Source organism: Dasypus novemcinctus, chromosome 6 (genome assembly GCF_030445035.2).
Source record: "Dasypus novemcinctus isolate mDasNov1 chromosome 6, mDasNov1.1.hap2, whole genome shotgun sequence".
NCBI classification, from domain to species: domain Eukaryota; kingdom Metazoa; phylum Chordata; class Mammalia; order Cingulata; family Dasypodidae; genus Dasypus; species Dasypus novemcinctus.
This window is the reverse complement of record NC_080678.1, coordinates 73,152,490-73,158,988: the sequence shown is the minus strand read 5'-3', so window position 1 is coordinate 73,158,988 and position 6,499 is coordinate 73,152,490. Positions and strand designations below refer to the sequence as shown.

The 6,499-nt window shown below is 35.9% G+C and overlaps 1 pseudogene; it reads left to right on the top strand.

Moving 5' to 3' along the window:
• The first annotated feature begins 4,544 nt into the window (after positions 1–4,544).
• On the top strand, positions 4,545–6,293 carry LOC101421040 (RNA-binding region-containing protein 3 pseudogene; annotated as a pseudogene).
• Positions 6,294–6,499: the final 206 nt, after the last annotated feature.

Genomic DNA, 6,499 nt, shown 5'->3' with positions numbered 1-6,499 from the left:
TTCTCATCCAAATATGGGAAATAGAACTCTGGCTCTTGATCAAAAACATATTCTCAATGTGCTCATAAAACAGCAAAAAATGAAAAGAAACAATCTTTCCAAGCACTGGGTTTGTTATTACCTTATTTTCAATTCCATATGTCAAATAGAATCCTGGAGGGATCAGATCTAATACTGGAAAGTACATTACAAGGGGGAAAATACTCTCTATTAGTCTGATGATAAAACCAGGTAGCAAACACCTCTTTTCCTTTTCTAATTTTCTAGTACATCTTTCTGCCTGCAAGTAAAGGTATAAATTACAAATAGAAGCAATCAAGGATCCATGTATCTGTCTATTAGTTTGTGGCTACCCAGCCAATTTAAAATGAAATGTTCAGCTATGTTTTATCTTACTACCTTGAGTGGAAAGGAAAAAAAAAACAATTAAAAAAACTGATGAGTTTAGTTTTATAATAAATCCAAAGGTAATATCATCACAATCTCAAAATGTTTTCATCCATTGGAAAATCTATGGTCAATCATCTGAGTGTGTTATCATGCCAAAATGACCTATTTTTTTTAAAAGGAAAATATTCAGGTAATTGGGTAAGTTTTTCATTTTCCATTTGATGATTTAGTAAAATGTGGATAGTGCTGAAATTCATTGCTAAAATCAATGGTTTATTAATGAGGAATAAATTAAGTCTGGAATTTTTTAAGTCCAAAAAGTATAGATGCAATATTCATTTCAAGCTTTAGGCTAAGTTAGAAATTTCTAAAATCGTTTAATTGGGGTACTTGTCAAAAGCTGTGCCTCAGTTTTATAAGATCAGACATTTTTATAAATGGATCTGGTCTAGATAGATGTGTTCAATTAGAGCAAATGGTGTGAACAAATAGGATAAGTAAGTAATATTAACTCTTAAAAGTATTAGTACTTATTAGTTGAGCATTTTGGGAAAAGAATGATGGTGAAAAAAAGGATTTGTTATGAAGTGATTTTACATACATTTACTTATCTTAAAATTTTAAAATTACTAGAAATTAAGTTGCCTAGTTCTGAAAGGCTTTGGGAAGAACACTCATTAAAATTAGTCCACAGGTAATCTCTTTTGTGGGCTTTCTTTCAGGGTTAAAATAACTTTGAGAACAACTATAATCAATCAAGCCTCTGGAGGGTTGAAACCGTGGTGTGGTAACCAACTCCTTGCAGTAGAATGTTCTAATTCTATTCCCTTTACAACCACTCCAGGCATTCCTGTCCACTACTCTCAATTTCTAATACATTGCCTTTGCCAGATAAAGACCTGCATGGTATTTTTTGCCATCTAGGCTCATAAACTTGTGTCAGGGAATAGGGTCTAACCAAGCAGCATTAAGCCCTTCATGCCAGAACTGCTTTTTGGCACTCAAGGACCAATAATGCAAGACACATGAAGGACACCAATTAATCCATGTTCCTTGTGGGCAGGGCTCATGTCTATCTTGTTCACTATCATATCATCATTATCTAGAACATTCTTAGTAATATTTGTTGAATGAATAAATGAATGCAGAGGGCAGGGCAGAAAAGGAGAAAAAAAATTACAAAGGATAAAAAGGCCACCTCGATTCACTTTTCTTCTCACCAAAATCCCATTTAAACAATGTTTATTCTTAGAGATTCAAGGAAAAACAGTATTTGTTTATTTACAAATTATTAAGCCTGTGAACATAAGGTAAAGAATATATAACACTGTCAGTTCCTGTTTCCTTGGCAAACATTATTCTCCAAGAAGTGTGGAATTGTAATATCATTGCTAAGTGAAAGAAAACCTAGTGATTCCCAGTATGGAACAAACATGTCAATTGGTCTTCTAAAAATTTCCAGTTTCAACCAAAAGCACAAGCAACAAAATAAATAAGAATTCATCAAAATTAAAAACATTTTTCCTAAGATTCCCCTGCTTTATATCAGAAAAGATGAGCATTTGTGCCTCAAAGGTAGCCATCAAGAGAGTGAAAAGATAACCCAGAGAATGGGTGAAAAATTTTGCAAATCAGTTATCTGATGCAGAAGTATATCTAGACTATATAAAGAACTGTTAAAACGCAATAATAAAAAAACAAAATCCCAATTAAAGAATAGACAAAACTGATTAAACAGTTCTTCAAAGAAGATATATGAAATGGACAATAAGCATATTGAAAAGATACTCAACATCATAAGACACCAGGAAAATGCAAAGAAAACAGCAGCAGCTGAAAATGTTAAACAGAGTTAAACATTAAACATACAGAAAATGTTAAACATATGACCCAGCAATTCCCTTCCTAGTACATACCCAAGAAAAACAGAAGTATACATCCATGCAAAAAACTCTACAGAAATGGATAAATAAAACGTGGTATGTCTTTACAAAGGATTATTATTCGGTAATATAAAGAAATGAAGTATTGATGCATGTTACAACATGGATGAACCTTGAAAACATTTTTCTAAGTGAAAAACTCCAGGCACAAAGGTCCACAGATTGCATGATTCTATTTTTGTGAAACATCCAAAATAAGAAAATCCAGAGAGACAGAAAATAGATTAGTGTTGCCTAGGGCTGGAGTGGAGGGGGAAGGAGAGATTGGGGTTGACTGTAATGGGTAGATAGTTTCCTTTTGAGCTGATGAAAATACTGTAAAATTGAATGTGGTGATGGTTGCACAACTCTGTGACTGCACTAAAAGCCATTTAATTGTAAACTTTAAATGTGTGAATTATATGGTATGAGAATGATATCTCAGTAAAGCTGTTATCAAAAAAAATCCAGTTTAAAGGACTCTCAGAATCTTTATCTCCACTCTTCATCAAGACAGGACATTCATTCTCTTTTGTGCCATGAAATTAGCAAGGTCTAAAGAGGACCATGATTATTCAGGCAAAAACTGTTTATGAAATGTTGCTGAAATATTCAGAATTCAGCAAAAGTGTGCATATGTAATATAACTGTATGCCTGTGTACACTCACACGCACAGACACACATCCATATGCCCACATTTATACACACACATATATTATAGCAAAAAGCCAGAGCCACTGTTCAACAGGTTGAACATTCTCTCTCATTCCAGTCAATCATAGCCAGTTTTCCATCAGTCTCCCTAAGGGTTTTATGACCAGGACCAATTAGTCGTATTGCTTTATTGGATTGTTAAGGCCTGCCAACAGCGTGGTGAATTACACAGCTGTCACATCAGTATGTAAGTGATAGTCGGCAGAAAGACAATACAGAAATAAAAGCATCCAATGTACAAATCACAGGGAAAAGAAGTTCCTAATTGCTCTAAAGTAACTGGGGAATCATTATGGGGAAAAATATGCATATAATAATTTCTGGGTATTTGGTATGTGGAAGTGAGTCAAGAACAAAGTAGGAGTTCAGTAAGTGCTTATTCACTGACCTGGCTACACTCATCCCAGTACATACACTAAGATCCATTTAAGACCTTTATAAGCCCTTAGAAATTTAATTATGGTGATTATATCCAACAGAATATCAAACATATAAATATTACTTACATCCTACCATCCTCAATACTGGTAGAGATAAAGAAATAGAAATAGAGTTATAGACTTTCATAGAGATAGGTATGTTAAACTATCTATCTGTAGGTCTGAAAAATCAACTTGAAAAGTCTGTGTTATAATTGTATTAGTTTATGGTTTACTATATGTGCTAGTGCAAACTCTCGTACAAGTCTACTGTGGATGCCAATACAGTATTGGCAAGGAATTTCTTAGGGGAAACCTGTGAGAGAAAATGGGTAGGGCCCTGGGGAGGCTGATAAATCTTCAGACTGTAATCCAAGTCTGACCCTGAGTGAAAGGAGAGGGAGGGAGCATTGAGTATAAGCAAACTCGACCATGGAACAGTCTAAGGAAGTTTTGGCAATGCTGTCAAGAATTCTTGAGACAAAGTTAGCTATTAGAGGAGACCTGTGTCTCCCAGGAGCAAGTTTGGCTTAGCATCCTAGCCATGCTCAGTCATTGATTGGGAGCAGAACATTGGAAAGATGGCTTTAGTGCAAACCCAGAGATGGCCTTCCAAGCACAGCAACTAGGGCCCTTGATGTAGTACACTCTCCAGAGTTGGAAGTCTGCAAGATGTATTCTCATGGCCTCCACACTATAATTTCTCATGCCATCATATATTCTAGGGAATTACTGCACAGTGAAAACATCCAGCACAAAAGACATTTTTAAATGCAAGGAAATATTAATATTTACTGCAGCAGTAAAGAGATTGACATAATTCTTGTTTTATGGATATTTAATAAGCACTTATTAATTTCTATTTAGTAGTTTTATTAGATATAGTAGATTGATTGCAGAAATGACCTCAATTCTTCATCTTGCCCTGAATCTACAACGTTTGTAGTGTTATTTTACAACCTTCAAGAAGGGTAATATAAGCGGACACAGAAGAACACACAGCAAATGGACACAGAGAGCAGACAACTGGGCAGGGGGGAGGTGGGGAAGAGGAGAGAAATAAATTAAAAAAAAAAAAGAAGGACACAGTTCCTGTTGGTTTCACAGTTTCCACTCTTGCTTATTCCGCTGCTTACTGTTTTGCATTCTCCTAGGAAAATGGCGGCCCCCGAGCAGTCGCTGCAGATGTCGAGAGGTTGCCAGAACTCCGCTTCGCTTTCTCCGCTGCGCGGAGACCGAACCCTTCTCGTGCGGCACCTGCCTGCCGAGCTGACCGCAGAGGAGAAAGAGAACTTACTGAAATACTTCGGAGCGCAGTCTGTCCGCGTCTTGTCAGATAAGGGGCGACTGAAACATACAGCTTTTGCCACTTTCCCTAATGAAAAAGCAGCTATAAAGGCATTGACAAGACTTCATCAGCTGAAACTTTTAGGTCATACTTTAGTTGTTGAATTTGCAAAAGAGCAAGATCATATTCATTCCCCAAGTCCCTCTTCTGGCAATGAAAAAAAGAAAAGGTCTGATGACCCTGTGGAAGATGATAAAGAAAAGAAAGATCTTGGTTGTTTAACAGTAGAAAATGGAATTGCACCAAACCATGGGCTAACTTTTCCTCTGAATTCATGCCTCAAGTATATGTATCCACCACCTTCAAGCACAATTCTAGCAAACATAGTAAATGCCTTGGCAAGTGTGCCTAAGTTCTATGTACAGGTGCTTCATCTTATGAATAAAATGAATTTGCCCACACCTTTTGGACCAATTACTGCACGACCTCCGATGTATGAAGACTATATCCCAGTGCATGCACCTCTTCCACCTGTATCTCCTCAGCCACCTGAGGATCCTCCTTTGCCAGATGAGGATGAGGAATTATCTAGTAAAGAATCAGAATATGAAAGCAGTGATGATGAGGACCGACAGAGAATGACCAAACTAATGGAACTAGCAAATCTTCAGCCCAAAAGACCAAAAACAGTAAAGCAGCACCATGTGAGAAAAAAACAAAAAATAAAAGATATGTTGAATACACCTTCTGCTTTGAACAGTAATGTACATCCAGTGCTGTTACCTTCAGATGTATCTGACCAACCACAACCGGTAGGGAATAAAAAAATTGAATTCCATATATCTACCGACATGCCAGCTGCATTTAAGAAAGATTTAGAGAAGGAGCAAAATTGTGAGGAACAAAATTGTGATTTACCTGCTACTGAAGTTGATGCATCAAATGTAGGATTTGGAAAAATCTTCCCTACACCTAATTTAAACATCACAGAAGAGATTAAAGAAGACGCTGATGAAATGCCATCAGAATGTATTTCTAGGAGGGAATTGGAAAAAGGCAGAATTTCTAGAGAAGAAATGGAAACACTTTCAGTTTTCAGAAGTTATGAACCTGGTGAACCAAATTGTAGAATTTATGTAAAGAATTTGGCTAAACATGTACAAGAAAAGGACCTTAAATTTATTTTTGGAAGATATGTTGACTTTTCATCAGAAACACAACGGATTATGTTTGATATACGCTTGATGAAAGAAGGTCGCATGAAAGGTCAAGCTGTCATTGGACTTCCAAATGAAAAAGCAGCAGCAAAAGCCTTAAAGGAAGCTAATGGATATGTTCTTTTTGGAAAACCCATGGTGGTTCAATTTGCTCGATCAGCTAGACCAAAACAAGATTCTAAAGAAGGAAAAAGAAAATGTTAAAAATTAGTAAAGGTTCCTTTTGAATTCCGTATCGTTCAAGCATTTTCCAAGTTTGAGGAGAAGAAATGGCCACCTGGACTATGGAACAGTGCGTAACAACTTTTAAAGTGTATTTAAAAATTAAATCTATATGCATTTAAAATAAAAAAAAATTAAAAAAAATTAAAAAAAAAAAAGAAGGGTAATCTATTTTCTCACTCCTTAGATCTAGACTAGTCTTTGTTTTGTTTTGTGTTTCTTTTTGTTGTTTTTTTTCTTATTACTTTGGTAAACAGAATATGGCACAAGTAATGATGTATCTATTCCAAGCTTAGGTCTGGAGAGACTTGTGAACTACCATCACT